Raw genomic sequence first — 18,597 nt, 5'->3', positions numbered from 1 at the left:
GTTCATCCAGATGGCTGTATAGATATATCCACGTTCATACATATGGCGGTGAAGATATTTCCATGTTCGTACAGATAGCGGTGTAGATATTTCCATGTTCCTACAGATAGTGGTGTAGATATTTCCATGTGCATACAGATAGCGGTGTAGCTATTTCCATGTTCATACAGATAGCGGTGTAGATATTTCCATGTTCATCCAGATGGCTGTGTAGATATATCCATGTTCATACAGATGGCGGTGAAGATATTTCCATGTTCATACAGATAGCGGTGTAGATATTTCCAAGTTCATACAGATAGCGGTGTAGATATCTCCATCTTAATACAGATGGCGGTGTAGATATTTATATGTTCATACAGATGGCCGTGCAGATATTTCCATGTCATTAAAGATGGCGGTGTAGATATTTCCATGTTCATACAGATAGCGGTGCAGTTATTTCCATATGTAAAGAGATAGCTGTGTAGATATTTCCATGTATATGCAGATAGCTGTGTAGATATTTCCATTTTCATGCAGATAGCGGTTTAGATATTTCCATGTTCAGATAGCGGTGTAGATATTTCCATGTTCATACAGATGGCGGTGAAGATATTTCCATGTTCATCCAGATGGCTGTGTAGATATATCCATGTTCATACAGATAGCGGTGTAGATATTTCCATGTTCATACAGATAGTGCTGTAGATATTTCCATGTTCATACAGATAGCGGTGTTGATATTTCCATGTTCGTACAGATAGCGGTGTAGATATTTCCATGTTCATACAGATAGCGGTGCTTATATTTCCACATTTATACAGGTAGCGGTGTAGATATTTCCATGTTTATTCAGATAGCGGTGTAGATATTTCCAAGTTTATACAGATAGCGGTGTAGAAATTTCCATGTTCATCCAGATGGCTGGGTAGATATATCCATGTTCATACAGATGGCGGTGAAGATATTTCCATGTTCATACAGATAGCGGTGTAGATATTTCCATGTTCATACAGATAGCAGTGTATATATTTCCATGTTCACCCGTATGGCTGTGTAGACATATACATGTTCATATAGATGGCGGTGAAGATAATTCCATGTTCATACAGATAGCGGTGTAGATATTTCCATCTTCATACAGATAGTGGTGTAGATATTTCCACGTTCATACAGATAGTGGTGCAGATATTTCCTTGTTCATACAGAAAGCGGTGTAGCTATTTTCATGTTCGTACAGATAGCGGTGCTGATATTTCCATGTTTATACAGGTAGCGGTGTGGATATTTCCATGTTTATACAGATAGCGGTGTAGATATTTCCAGGTTTATACAGATAGCGGTGTAGATATCTCCATCTTAATACAGATGGCGGTGTAGATATTTATATGTTCATACAGATGGCCGTGCAGTTATCTCCATGTTCATACAGATGGCGGTGCAGATATTTCCATGTTCATACAGATAGCGGTGTAGTTATTTCCATGTTCAAACAGATAGCGGTGTAGATATTTCCATGTTCATACAGATAGCGGTGTAGATATTTCCATGTTTATACAGATAGCGGTCTAGATATTTCCATGTTTATACAGATAGCGGTGAAGATGTATGCATGTTTACACAGATAGCAGTGTAGATATTTCCATGTTCATACAGATAGCGGTGTAGATATTTCCATGTTCATCCAGATGGCTGTGTAGATATATCCATGTTCATACAGATGGCGGTGAAGTTATTTCCATGTTCGTACAGATAGCGGTGTAGATATTTCCATCTTAATACAGATATTGGTGTAGATATTTCCATGTTCATACAGATAGCGTTGTTGCTATTTCCATGTTCATGCAGATAGCGGTGTAGATGGTTCCATGTTCATGCAGATGGCTGTGAAGATATATCCATGTTCATACAGATGGCGGTGAAGCTATTTCCATGTTCAAACGGATAGCGGTGCTGATATTTCCATGTTTATACAGGTAGCGGTGTAGATATTTCCATGTTTATACAGATAGCGGTGTAGATATTTCCATGTTTATACAGATAGCAGTGTTGATATCTCCATCTTAATACAGATGGCGGTGTAGATATTTATATGTTCATACAGATGGCTGTGCAGATATTTCCATGTCATACAGATGACGGTGTAGATATTTCCATATTCATACAGATAGCGGTGTAGTTATTTCCATGTGTAAAGAGATAGCTGTGTAGATATTTCCATGTATATGCAGATAGCTGTGTAGATATTTCCATTTTCATGCAGATAGCGGTTTAGATATTTCCATATTCAAACAGATAGCGGTGTAGATATTTCCATGTTCATCCAGATAGCGGTGTAGATATTTCCATGTTTATACAGATAGCGGTGAAGATGTATGCATGTTTACACAGATAGCGGTGTAGATATTTCCATGTTCCTACAGATAGTGGTGTAGATATTTCCATGTTCATCCAGATAGCTGTGTAGATATATCCATGTTCATACAGATAGCGGTGTAGATATTTCCATGTTCATACAGATAGCGGTGTAGCTATTTCCATGTTCATACAGATAGCGGTGAAGATATTTCCATGTTCGTACAGATAGCGGTGCTGATATTTCCATGTTTATACAGGTAGCGGTGTGGATATTTCCTTGTTTATACAGATAGCGGTGTAGATATTTCCATGTTTATACAGATAGCGGTGAAGATGTATGCAGGCTTACACAGATAGCGGTGTAGATATTTCCATGTTCATACAGATTGCGGTGCTGATATTTCCATGTTTATACAGGTAGCGGTGTAGATATATCCATGTTCATACAGATGGCGGTGAACATATTTCCATGTGCATACAGATAGCGGTGTAGATATTTCCATGTTCATACAGATAACGGTGTATATATTTCCATGTTCATACAGATAGCAGTGCTGATATTTCAATGTTCATCCAGATGGCTGTGTAGATATATCCATGTTCATACAGATGGCGGTGAAGATATTTCCATGTTCATACAAATAGCGGTGGAGATAATTCCATTTTCATACAGATAGCGGTGTAGATATTCCCATGTTCATACAGATAGCGGTGCTGATTTTTCCATGTTTATGCAGGTAGCGGTGCAGATATTTCCATATTTATGCAGATAGCGGTGTAGATATTTCCATGTTTATACAGATAGCGGTGTAGATATTTCCATGTTTATACAGATAGCAGTGTAGATATCTCCATCTTAATACAGATGGCGGTGTAGATATTTATATGTTCATACAGACGGCAGTGCAGATATTACCATGTTCATACAGATGGCGGTGTAGATATTTCCATGTTTATAGAGATAGCGGTGTAGTTATTTCCATGTGTAAAGAGATAGCTTTGTAGATATTTCCATGTACATGCAGATAGCTGGGTAGATATTTCCATTTTCATGCAGATAGCGGTGTAGATATTTCCATGATCAAACAGATATCGGTGTAGATATTTCCATGTTCATAGAAATAGCGGTGTAGATATTTCCATGTTTATACAGATAGCGGTGAAGATGTATGAATGTTTACACAGATAGCGATGTAAATATTTCCATGTTCATACAGATAGCGGTGCTGATATTTCCATGTTTATACAGGTAGCGGTGTAGATATTTCCATGTTTATACAGATAGCGGTGTAGATATTTCCATGTTTATACAGATAGCGGTGTAGATATTTACATGTTTATACAGATAGCGGTGTAGATATCTCCATCTTAATACAGATGGCGGTGTAGATATTTATATGTTCATACAGATGGCGGTGCAGATATTTCCATGTTCATACAGATGACGGTGAAGATATATCCATGTTCATACAGATGGCGGTGAAAATATTTCCATGTTCATGCAGATAGCGGTGTAGATATTTCAATGTTCAAACAGATTGTGGTGTAGATACTTCCATGTTCATACAGATAGCGGTGTAGATATTTCCATGTTCAAACAGATAGCGGTGTAGATACATCCATGTTCATACAGATAGCGGTGTACATATTTCCATGTTTATACAGATAGCGGTGAAGATGTATGCATGTTTACACAGATAGCGGTGTAGATATTTCCATGTTCATACAGATAGCGGTGTAGATATTTCCATGTTCATACAGATAGCGGTGTAGATATTTCCATATTTATACAGATAGCGGTGAAGATATATGCATGTTTACACAGATAGCGGTGTAGATATTTCCATGTTCATACAGATAGCGGTGTAGATATTTCCATGTACATCCAGGTGGCTGTGTAGATATATCCATGTTCATACAGATAGCGGTGAAGATAAGTCCATGTTCATACAGATAGCGGTATGGATATTTCCATGTTCATACAGATAGTGGTGTAGATATTTCCATGTTCATACAGATAGCGGTGTAGCTATTTCCATGTTCATTCAGATAGCGGTGAAGATATTTCCATGTTCATCCAGATGGCTGTGTAGACATATCCATGTTCATACAGATGGCGGTGAAGATAATTCCATGTTCATACAGATAGCGGTATAGATATTTCCATGTTCATACAGATAGTGGTGTAGATATTTCCATGTTCATACAGATAGAGGGGCTGATATTTCCATGTTCATACAGATAGCGGTGCTGATATTTCCATGTTTATACAGGTAGCGGTGTAGATATTTCCATGTTTATACAGATAGCGGTGTAGATATTTCCATGTTTATACAGATAGCGGCGTAGTTATTTCCAGGTTTATACAGACAGCGGTGTAGATATCCCCATCTTAATACAGATGGCGGTGCAGATATTTATATGTTCATACAGATGGCGGTGCAGATATTTCCATGTTCATACAGATGGCGGTGTATATATTTCCATGTTCATACAGATAGCGGTGTTGCTATTTGCATGTTCATGCAGATAGCGGTTTAGATATTTCCATGTTCATCCAGATGGCTGTATAGATATATCCATGTTCATACATATGGCGGTGAAGATATTTCCATGTTCGTACAGATAGCGGTGTAGATATTTCCATGTTCCTACAGATAGTGGTGTAGATATTTCCATGTTCATACAGATAGCGGTGTAGCTGTTTCCATGTTCATACAGATAGCGGTGTAGATATTTCCATGTTCATCCAGATGGCTGTGTAGATATATCCATGTTCATACAGATGGCGGTGAAGATATTTCCATGTTCATACAGATAGCGGTGTAGATATTTCCAAGTTCATACAGATAGCGGTGTAGATATCTCCATCTTAATACAGATGGCGGTGTAGATATTTATATGTTCATATAGATGGACGTGCAGATATTTCCATGTCATTACAGATGGCGGTGTAGATATTTCCATGTTCATACAGATAGCGGTGCAGTTATTTCCATATGTAAAGAGATAGCTGTGTAGATATTTCCATGTATATGCAGATAGCTGTGTAGATATTTCCATTTTCATGCAGATAGCGGTTTAGATATTTCCATGTTCAAACAGATAGCGGTGTAGATATTTCCATGTTCATACAGATAGCGGTGTAGATATTTCCATGTTTATACAGATGGCGGTGAAGATATTTCCATGTTCATCCAGATGGCTGTGTAGATATATCCATGTTCATACAGATAGTGGTGTAGATATTTCCATGTTCATACAGATAGTGCTGTAGATATTTCCATGTTCATACAGATAGCGGTGTTGATATTTCCATGTTCGTACAGATAGCGGTGTAGATATTTCCATGTTCATACAGATAGCGGTGCTTATATTTCCACATTTATACAGGTAGCGGTGTAGATATTTCCATGTTTATTCAGATAGCGGTGTAGATATTTCCATGTTTATACAGATAGCGGTGTAGAAATTTCCATGTTCATCCAGATGGCTGTGTAGATATATCCATGTTCATACAGATGGCGGTGAAGATATTTCCATGTTCATACAGATAGCGGTGTAGATATTTCCATGTTCATACAGATAGCAGTGTATATATTTCCATGTTCACCCGTATGGCTGTGTAGACATATACATGTTCATATAGATGGCGGTGAAGATAATTCCATGTTCATACAGATAGCGGTGTAGATATTTCCATCTTCATACAGATAGTGTGTAGATATTTCCACGTTCATACAGATAGTGGTGCAGATATTTCCTTGTTCATACAGAAAGCGGTGTAGCTATTTTCATGTTCGTACAGATAGCGGTGCTGATATTTCCATGTTTATACAGGTAGCGGTGTGGATATTTCCATGTTTATACAGATAGCGGTGTAGATATTTCCAGGTTTATACAGATAGCGGTGTAGATATCTCCATCTTAATACAGATGGCGGTGTAGATATTTATATGTTCATACAGTTGGTGGTACAGATATTTCCATGTTCATACAGATGGTGGTGTAGCTATTTCCATGTTCATGCAGATAGCGGTGTAGATATCTCCATGTTCATCCAGATGGCTGTGTAGATATATCCATGTTCATACAGATGGCGGTGAAGATATTTCCACGTTCATACAGATAGCGGTGTAGATATTTCCATGTTCATACAGATAGCGGTGTAGATATTTCTATGCTCATCCAGATGGCTGCGTAGATGTATCCATTGTCATACAGATGGCGGTGAAGATTTTTCCATGTACATACAGATGGCGGTGTAGATATTTCCATGTTCATACAGATAGCCGTGTAGATATTGCCATGTTCATACCGATAGCGGTGCTGATACTTCCATGTTTATACAGATAGTGGTGTACATATTTCCGTGTTTATACAGATGGCTGTGTAGATATATCCATGTTCATACAGATGGCGGTGTAGATATTTCCATGTTCATACAGATAGCGGTTTACATATTTCCATGTTCATTCAGATGGCTGTGTAGAAATATCCATGTTCATTCAGATGGCGGAGAAGATATTTCCATGTTCATACAGATGGCGGTGTAGATATTTCCATGTTCAAACGGATAGCGGTGTAGATATTTCCATGTTCATACAGATAGCGGTGTAGATATTTCCATGTTCATACAGATAGCGGTGTAGATATTTCCATGTTCATACAGATAGCGGTGTGTGTATTTCCATGTTCATACAGATAGCGGTGTAGATATTTCCATTTTTATGCAGATAGCGGTGTATATATTTCCCTGTTCAAACAGTTAGCGGTTTAGATATGTCCATGTTCATAAAGATAGTGGTGTAGATATTTCCATGTTTATACAGATAGCGGTGAAAATGTATGCATGTTTACACAGATAGCTTAGTAGATATTTCCATGTTCATCTAGAATGCTGTGTAGATATATCCATGTTCATACAGATGGCGGTGAAGGTATTTCCATGTTCATACAGATAGCGGTGTAGATATTTCCATGTTCATACAGATAGCGGTGTAGATATTTCCATGTTCATACAGATAGCGGTGTATGTATTTCCATGTTCATACAGATAGCGGTGTAGATATTTCCATGTTCATCCAGATGGCTGTGTAGATATTTCCATGTTCATGCAGATAGCGGTGTAGATATTTCCATGTTCATACAGATAGCGTTGTAGATATTTCCATGTTCATCCAGATGGCTGTGTAGATATATCCATGTTCATACAGATGGCGATGAAGATATTTCCATGTTCATACAGATAGCGGTGTAGATATTTCCATGTTCATACAGATAGCCGTGTAGATATTGCCATGTTCATACCGATAGCGGTGATGATACTTCCATGTTTATACAGGTAGCGGTGTACATATTTCCGTGTTTATACAGATAGCGGTGTAGATATTTCCATGTTCATACAGATAGCGGTGTAGATATTTCCATGTTTATACAGATAGCGGTGTAGATATCTCCATCTTAATACAGATGGCGGTGTAGATATTTATATGTTCATACAGACGGCAGTGCAGATATTTCCATGTTCATACAGATGGCGGTGTAGATATTTCCATGTTCATACAGATAGCGGTGCTGATATTTCCATGTTTATACAGGTAGCGGTGTAGATATTTCCATGTTTATACAGATAGCGGTGTAGATATTTCCATGTTTATACAGATAGCGGTGTAGATATTTACATGTTTATACAGATAGCGGTGTAGATATCTCCATCTTAATACAGATGGCGGTGTAGATATTTATATGTTCATACAGATGGCGGTGCAGATATTTCCATGTTCATACAGATGACGGTGAAGATATATCCATGTTCATACAGATGGCGGTGAAAATATTTCCATGTTCATGCAGATAGCGGTGTAGATATTTCAATGTTCAAACAGATAGTGGTGTAGATACTTCCATGTTCATACAGATAGCGGTGTAGATATTTCCATGTTCAAACAGATAGCGGTGTAGATACTTCCATGTTAATACAGATAGCGGTGTACATATTTCCATGTTTATACAGATAGCGGTGAAGATGTATGCATGTTTACACAGATAGCGGTGTAGATATTTCCATGTTCATACAGATAGCCGTGTAGATATTTCCATGTTCATACAGATAGCGGTGTAGATATTTCCATATTTATACAGATAGCGGTGAAGATATATGCATGTTTACACAGATAGCGGTGTAGATATTTCCATGTTCATACAGATAGCGGTGTAGATATTTCCATGTACATCCAGGTGGCTGTGTAGATATATCCATGTTCATACAGATAGCGGTGAAGATAATTCCATGTTCATACAGATAGCGGTATAGATATTTCCATGTTCATACTGATAGTGGTGTAGATATTTCCATGTTCATACAGATAGCGGTGTTGCTATTTGCATGTTCATGCAGATAGAGGTTTAGATATTTCCATGTTCATCCAGATGGCTGTATAGATATATCCATGTTCATACATATGGCGGTGAAGATATTTCCATGTTCGTACAGATAGCGGTGTAGATATTTCCATGTTCCTACAGATAGTGGTGTAGATATTTCCATGTTCATACAGATAGCGGTGTAGCTATTTCCATGTTCATACAGATAGCGGTGTAGATATTTCCATGTTCATCCGGATGGCTGTGTAGATATATCCATGTTCATACAGATGGCGGTGAAGATATTTCCATGTTCATACAGATAGCGGTGTAGATATTTCCAAGTTCATACAGATAGCGGTGTAGATATCTCCATCTTAATACAGATGGCGGTGTAGATATTTATATGTTCATACAGATGGCCGTGCAGATATTTCCATGTCATTACAGATGGCGGTGTAGATATTTCCATGTTCATACAGATAGCGGTGCAGTTATTTCCATATGTAAAGAGATAGCTGTGTAGATATTTCCATGTATATGCAGATAGCTGTGTAGATATTTCCATTTTCATGCAGATAGCGGTTTAGATATTTCCATGTTCAAACAGATAGCGGTGTAGATATTTCCATGTTCATACAGATAGCGGTGTAGATATTTCCATGTTTATACAGATGGCGGTGAAGATATTTCCATGTTCATCCAGATGGCTGTGTATATATATCCATGTTCATACAGATAGCGGTGTAGATATTTCCATGTTCATACAGATAGTGCTGTAGATATTTCCATGTTCATACAGATAGCGGTGTTGATATTTCCATGTTCGTACAGATAGCGGTGTAGATATTTCCATGTTCATACAGATAGCGGTGCTTATATTTCCACATTTATACAGGTAGCGGTGTAGATATTTCCATGTTTATTCAGATAGCGGTGTAGATATTTCCATGTTTATACAGATAGCGGTGTAGAAATTTCCATGTTCATCCAGATGGCTGTGTAGATATATCCATGTTCATACAGATGGCGGTGAAGATATTTCCATGTTCATAGAGATAGCGGTGTAGATATTTCCATGTTCATACAGATAGCAGTGTATATATTTCCATGTTCATCCGTATGGCTGTGTAGACATATACATGTTCATATAGATGGCGGTGAAGATAATTCCATGTTCATACAGATAGCGGTGTAGATATTTCCATCTTCATACAGATAGTGTGTAGATATTTCCACGTTCATACAGATAGTGGTGCAGATATTTCCTTGTTCATACAGAAAGCGGTGTAGCTATTTTCATGTTCGTACAGATAGCGGTGCTGATATTTCCATGTTTATACAGGTAGCGGTGTGGATATGTCCATGTTTATACAGATAGCGGTGTAGATATTTCCAGGTTTATACAGATAGCGGTGTAGATATCTCCATCTTAATACAGATGGCGGTGTAGATATTTATATGTTCATACAGTTGGTGGTACAGATATTTCCATGTTCATACAGATGGTGGTGTAGCTATTTCCATGTTCATGCAGATAGCGGTGTTGATATCTCCATGTTCATCCAGATGGCTGTGTAGATATATCCATGTTCATACAGATGGCGGTGAAGATATTTCCACGTTCATACAGATAGCGGTGTAGATATTTCCATATTCATACAGATAGCTGTGTAGATATTTCTATGCTCATCCAGATGGCTGCGTAGATGTATCCATTGTCATACAGATGGCGGTGAAGATTTTTCCATGTACATACAGATGGCGGTGTAGATATTTCCATGTTCATACAGATAGCCGTGTAGATATTGCCATGTTCATACCGATAGCGGTGCTGATACTTCCATGTTTATACAGATAGTGGTGTACATATTTCCGTGTTTATACAGATGGCTGTGTAGATATATCCATGTTCATACAGATGGCGGTGTAGATATTTCCATGTTCATATAGATAGCGGTTTACATATTTCCATGTTCATTCAGATGGCTGTGTAGAAATATCCATGTTCATTCAGATGGCGGAGAAGATATTTCCATGTTCATACAGATGGCGGTGTAGATATTTCCATGTTCAAACAGATAGCGGTGTAGATATTTCCATGTTCATACAGATAGCTGTGTAGATATTTCCATGTTCATACAGATAGCGGTGTATGTATTTCCATGTTCATACAGATAGCGGTGTAGATATTTCCATTTTTATGCAGATAGCAGTGTATATATTTCCCTGTTCAAACAGTTAGCGGTTTAGATATGTCCATGTTCATAAAGATAGCGGTGTAGATATTTCCATGTTTATACAGATAGCGGTGAAAATGTATGCATGTTTACACAGATAGCTTAGTAGATATTTCCATGTTCATCTAGAATGCTGTGTAGATATATCCATGTTCATACAGATGGCGGTGAAGGTATTTCCATGTTCATACAGATAGCGGTGTAGATATTTCCATGTTCATACAGATAGCGGTGTAGATATTTCCATGTTCATACAGATAGCGGTGTATGTATTTCCATGTTCATACAGATAGCGGTGTAGATATTTCCATGTTCATACAGATGGCTGTGTAGATATTTCCATGTTCATGCAGATAGCGGTGTAGATATTTCCATGTTCATACAGATAGCGTTGTAGATATTTCCATGTTCATCCAGATGGCTGTGTAGATATATCCATGTTCATACAGATGGCGATGAAGATATTTCCATGTTCATACAGATAGCGGTGTAGATATTTCCATGTTCATACAGATAGCCGTGTAGATATTGCCATGTTCATACCGATAGCGGTGATGATACTTCCATGTTTATACAGGTAGCGGTGTACATATTTCCGTGTTTATACAGATAGCGGTGTAGATATTTCCATGTTCATACAGATAGCGGTGTAGATATTTCCATGTTTATACAGATAGCGGTGTAGATATCTCCATCTTAATACAGATGGCGGTGTAGATATTTATATGTTCATACAGACGGCAGTGCAGATATTTCCATGTTCATACAGACGGCGGTGTAGATATTTCCATGTTCATACAGATAGCGGTGCTGATATTTCCATGTTCATACAGGTAGCGGTGTAGATATTTCCATGTTTATACAGATAGCGGTGTAGATATTTCCATGTTTATACAGATAGCGGTGTAGATATTTCCATGTTTATACAGATAGCGGTGTAGATATTTACATGTTTATACAGATAGCGGTGTAGATATCTCCATCTTAATACAGATGGCGGTGTAGATATTTATATGTTCATACAGATGGCGGTGCAGATATTTCCATGTTCATACAGATGACGGTGAAGATATATCCATTTTCATAGAGATGGCGGTGAAAATATTTCCATGTTCATGCAGATAGCGGTGTAGATATTTCAATGTTCAAACAGATAGTGGTGTAGATACTTCCATGTTCATACAGATAGCGGTGTAGATATTTCCATGTTCAAACAGATAGCGGTGTAGATACTTCCATGTTCATACAGATAGCGGTGTACATATTTCCATGTTTATACAGATAGCGGTGAAGATGTATGCATGTTTACACAGATAGCGGTGTAGATATTTCCATGTTCATACAGATAGCCGTGTAGATATTTCCATGTTCATACAGATAGCGGTGTAGATATTTCCATATTTATACAGATAGCGGTGAAGATATATGCATGTTTACACAGATAGCGGTGTAGATATTTCCATGTTCATACAGATAGCGGTGTAGATATTTCCATGTACATCCAGGTGGCTGTGTAGATATATCCATGTTCATACAGATAGCGGTGAAGATAATTCCATGTTCATACAGATAGCGGTATAGATATTTCCATGTTCATACAGATAGTGCTGTAGATATTTCCATGTTCATACAGATAGCGGTGTAGATATTTCCATGTTCATACAGATAGCGGTGTATATATTTCCCTGTTCACCCGTATGGCTGTGTAGACATATACATGTTCATATAGATGGCGGTGAAGATAATTCCATGTTCATACAGATAGCGGTGTAGATATTTCCATCTTCATACAGATAGTGGTGTAGATATTTCCACGTTCATACAGATAGTGGTGCAGATATTTCCTTGTTCATACAGAAAGCGGTGTAGCTATTTTCATGTTCGTACAGATAGCGGTGCTGATATTTCCATGTTTATACAGGTAGCGGTGTGGATATTTCCATGTTTATACAGATAGCGGTGTAGATATTTCCAGGTTTATACAGATAGCGGTGTAGATATCTCCATCTTAATACAGATGGCGGTGTAGATATTTATATGTTCATACAGTTGGTGGTACAGATATTTCCATGTTCATACAGATGGTGGTGTAGATATTTCCATGTTCATACAGATAGTGGTGTAGCTATTTCCATGTTCATGCAGATAGCGGTGTAGATATTTCCATGTTCATCCAGATGGCTGTGTAGATATATCCATGTTCATACATATGGCGGGGAAGATATTTCCATGTTCGTACAGATAGCGGTGTAGATATTTCCATGTTCCTACAGATAGTGGTGTAGATATTTCCATGTTCATACAGATAGCGGTGTAGCTATTTCCATGTTCATACAGATAGCGGTGCAGTTATTTCCATATGTGAAGAGATAGCTGTGTAGATATTTCCATGTATATGCAGATAGCTGTGTAGATATTTCCATTTTCATGCAGATAGCGGTTTAGATATTTCCATGTTCAAACAGATAGCGGTGTAGATATTTCCATGTTCATACAGATAGCGGTGTAGATATTTCCATGTTTATACAGATGGCGGTGAAGATATTTCCATGTTCATCCAGATGGCTGTGTAGATATATCCATGTTCATACAGATAGCGGTGTAGATATTTCCATGTTCATACAGATAGTGCTGTAGATATTTCCATGTTCATACAGATAGCGGTGTAGATATTTCCATGTTCATACAGATAGCGGTGTATATATTTCCCTGTTCACCCGTATGGCTGTGTAGACATATACATGTTCATATAGATGGCGGTGAAGATAATTCCATGTTCATACAGATAGCGGTGTAGATATTTCCATCTTCATACAGATAGTGGTGTAGATATTTCCACGTTCATACAGATAGTGGTGCAGATATTTCCTTGTTCATACAGAAAGCGGTGTAGCTATTTTCATGTTCGTACAGATAGCGGTGCTGATATTTCCATGTTTATACAGGTAGCGGTGTGGATATTTCCATGTTTATACAGATAGCGGTGTAGATATTTCCAGGTTTATACAGATAGCGGTGTAGATATCTCCATCTTAATACAGATGGCGGTGTAGATATTTATATGTTCATACAGTTGGTGGTACAGATATTTCCATGTTCATACAGATGGTGGTGTAGATATTTCCATGTTCATACAGATAGTGGTGTAGCTATTTCCATGTTCATGCAGATAGCGGTGTAGATATTTCCATGTTCATCCAGATGGCTGTGTAGATATATCCATGTTCATACAGATGGCGGTGAAGATATTTCCACGTTCATACAGATAGCGGTGTAGATATTTCCATGTTCATACAGATAGCGGTGTAGATATTTCTATGTTCATCCAGATGGCTGCGTAGATGTATCCATTGTCATACAGATGGCGGTGAAGATTTTTCCATGTACATACAGATGGCGGTGTAGATATTTCCATGTTCATACAGATAGCCGTGTAGATATTGCCATGTTCATACCGATAGCGGTGCTGATACTTCCATGTTTATACAGGTAGCGGTGTACATATTTCCGTGTTTATACAGATGGCTGTGTAGATATATCCATGTTCATACAGATGGCGGTGTAGATATTTCCATGTTCATACAGATAGCGGTTTATATATTTCCATGTTCATTCAGATGGCTGTGTAGATATATCCATGTTCATTCAGATGGCGGAGAAGATATTTCCATGTTCATACAGATGGCGGTGTAGATATTTCCATGTTCATACAGATAGCGGTGTAGATATTTCCATGTTCATACAGATGGCGGTGAAGGTATTTCCATGTTCATACAGATAGCGGTGTAGATATTTCCATGTTCATACAGATAGCGGTGTAGATATTTCCATGTTCATACAGATAGCGGTGTATGTATTTCCATGTTCATACAGATAGCGGTGTAGATATTTCCATGTTCATCCAGATGGCTGTGTAGATATTTCCATGTTCATGCAGATAGCGGTGTAGATATTTCCATGTTCATACAGATAGCGTTGTAGATATTTCCATGTTCATCCAGATGGCTGTGTAGATATATCCATGTTCATACAGATGGCGATGAAGATATTTCCATGTTCATACAGATAGCGGTGTAGATATTTCCATGTTCATACAGATAGCCGTGTAGATATTGTCATGTTCATACCGATAGCGGTGATTATACTTCCATGTTTATACAGGTAGCGGTGTACATGTTTCCGTGTTTATACAGATAGCGGTGTAGATATTTCCATGTTCATACAGATAGCGGTGTAGATATTTCCATCTTTATACAGATAGCGGTGTAGATATCTCCTTCTTAATACAGATGGCTGTGTAGACATTTATATGTTCATACAGATGGCGGTGCAGATATTTCCATGTTCATACAGATGGCGGTGTAGATATTTCCATGTTTATAGAGATAGCGGTGTAGTTATTTCCAAGTGTAAAGAGATAACTGTGTAGATATTTACATATATATGCAGATAGCTGTGTAGATATTTCCATTTTCATGCAGATAGCGGTGTAGATATTTCCATGTTCAAACTGATAGCTGTGTAGGTATTTCCATGTTCATACATATAGCGGTGTAGATATTTCCATGTTTATACAGATGGCTGTGTAGATATATCCATGTTCCTACAGATGGCGTTGTAGATATTTCCATGTTCATACTGATAGCGGTGTAGATATTTCCATGTTCATCCAGATGGCTGTGTAGATATATCCATGTTCATACATACAGATGGCAGAGAAGATATTTCCATGTTCATACAGATTGCGGTGTAGATATTTCCATGTTCATACAGATTGCGGTGTAGATATTTCCATGTTCATCCAGATGGCTGTGTAGATATATCCATGTTCATACAGTTGGCGGAGAAGATATTTCCATGTTCATACAGATGGCGGTGCAGATATTTCCATGTTCATACAGATGGCGGTGTAGATATTTCCATGTTTATAGAGATAGCGGTGTAGTTATTTCCATGTGTAAAGAGATAGCTGTGTAGATATTTCCATGTATATGCAGATAGCTGTGTAGATATTTCCATTTTCATGCAGATAGTGGTGTAGATATTTCCATGTTCAAACAGATAGCGATGTAGATATTTCCATGTTCATACAGATAGCGGTGTAGATATTTCCATGTTCATACAGATGGCTGTGTAGATATATCCATGTTCATACAGAAGGCGGTGAAGATATTTCCATGTTCATAGAGATGGCGGTGCAGATATTTCCATATTCATTCCGATAGCGGTGCTGATATTTCCATGGTTATACAGGTAGCCGTGTAGATATTTCCATGTTTATACAGATAGCGGTGTAGATATTTCCATGTTTATACACATAGCGGTGTAGATATTTCCTTGTTTATACAGATAGCGGTGTAGATATCTCCATCTTAATACAGATGGCGGTGTAGATATTTATATGTTCATACAGATGGCGGTGCAGATGTTTCCATGTTCATACAGATGGCGGTGTAGATATTTCCAATTTCATACAGATAGCGGTGTAGTTATTTCCATGTGTAAAGTGATAGCTGTGGAAATATTTCATGTATATGCAGATAGCTGTGTAGATATTTCCCTTTTCATGCATATAGCAGTGTATATATTTCCCTGTTCAAACAGTTAGCGGTGTAGATATTTCCATGTTCATAAAGATAGCTGTGTAGATATTTCCATGTTTATACAGATAGCGGTGAAGATGTATGCATGTTTACACAGATAGCGGTGTAGATATTTCCATGTTTATACAGATTGCGGTGAAGATGTATGCATGTTTACACAGATAGCGGTGTAGATATTTCCATGTTCATACTGATAGCGGTGTAGATATTTCCATATTCATCCAGATGGCTGTGTAGATATATCCATGTTCATACAGATGGCGGTGAAGATATTTCCATGTTCATACAGATAGAGGTGTAGTTATTTCCATGTGTAAAGAGATAGCTGTGTAGATATTTCCATGTATATGCAGATAGCTGTGTAGATATTTCCATTTTCATGCACATAGCGGTTTAGATATTTCCATGTTCAAACAGATAGCGGTGTAGATATTTCCATGTTCATAGAGATAGCGGTGTAGATATTTCCATGTTTATACAGATAGCGGTGAAGATGTATGCATGTTTACACAGATAGCGGTGTAGATATTTCCATGTTCATACAGATAGCAGTGTAGATATTTCCATGTTCATCCAGATGTCTGTGTAGATATATCCATGTTCATACAGATGGCGGTGAAGATATTTCCATGTTCATACAGATAGCGGTGTAGATATTTCCATGTTCATACAGATAGCGGTGTAGATATTTCCATGTTGATACAGACAGCGGTGTTGATATTTCCATGTTCATCCAGATGGCTGTGTAGATATATCTATGTTCATACAGATGGTGGTGAAGATATTTCCATGTTCATACAGATATCGGTGTACATATTTCCATGTTCATACAGATAGCGGTGTAGGTATTTCCATGTTCATACAGATAGCGGTGCTGATATTTCCATGTTTATAAAGGTTGCGGTGTAGTTATTTCCATGTTTATACAGATAGCGGTGTAGATATTTCCATGTTTATACAGATAGCGGTGTAGATATTTCCATGTTTATACAGATAGCGGTGTAGATATCTCCAACTTAATACAGATGGCCGTGTGGGTATTTATATGTTCATACAGATGGCGGTGCGGATATTTCCATGTTCATACAGATGGTGGTGTAGATATTTCCATGTTCATACAGATAGCGGTGTAGTTATTTCCATGGGTAAAGAGATAGCTGTGTAGATATTTCCATGTATATGCAGATAGCTGTGTAGATATTTCCATTTTCATGCTGATAGCGGTGTAGGTATTTCCATGTTCAAACAGATAGCGGTGTATATATTTCCATGTTCATACAGATAGCGGTGTAGATATTTCCATGTTTATACAGATTGCGGTGAAGATGTATGCATATTTACACAGATAGCGGTGTAGATATTTCCATGTTCATAAAGATAGCTTTGTAGATATTTCCATGTTTATACAGACAGCGGTGAAGATGTATGCATGTTTACACAGATAGCGGTGTAGAATATTTCCATGTTCATCCAGATGGCTGTGTAGATATATCCATGTTGATACAGATAGCAGTGTAAATATTTCCATGTTCATACAGATAGCGGTGCAGATATTTCCATGTTCATCCAGATGGCTGTGTACATGTATCCATGTTCATACAGATGGCGGTGAAGATATTTCCATGTTCATACAGATAGCGGTGTATATATTTCCATGTTCATACAGATAGCGGTGTAGATATTTCCATGTTCATACAGATAGCGGTGTATGTATTTCCATGTTCATACAGATAGCGGTGTAGATATTTCCCTTTTCATGCACATAGCGGTGCATATATTTCCCTGTTCAAACAGTTAGCGGTGTAGATATTTCCATGTTCATACAGATAGCGGTGTAGATATTTCCATGTTCGTACAGATAGCGGTGTAGATATTTCCATGTTCATCTAGATGACTGTATAGATATATCCATGTTCATACAGAAGGCGGTGAAGATATTTCCATGTTCATACAGATAGCGGTGTAGATATTTCCATGTTCATACAGATAGCTGTGTAGATATTGCCATGTTCATAACGATAGCGGTGCTGATACTTCCATGTTTATAC

The sequence above is a fragment of the Gorilla gorilla genome, chromosome 7, assembly GCF_029281585.2.
Source record: "Gorilla gorilla gorilla isolate KB3781 chromosome 7, NHGRI_mGorGor1-v2.1_pri, whole genome shotgun sequence".
In the NCBI taxonomy this organism is placed as follows: domain Eukaryota; kingdom Metazoa; phylum Chordata; class Mammalia; order Primates; family Hominidae; genus Gorilla; species Gorilla gorilla.
Note: the sequence above shows the minus strand (reverse complement) of the source record.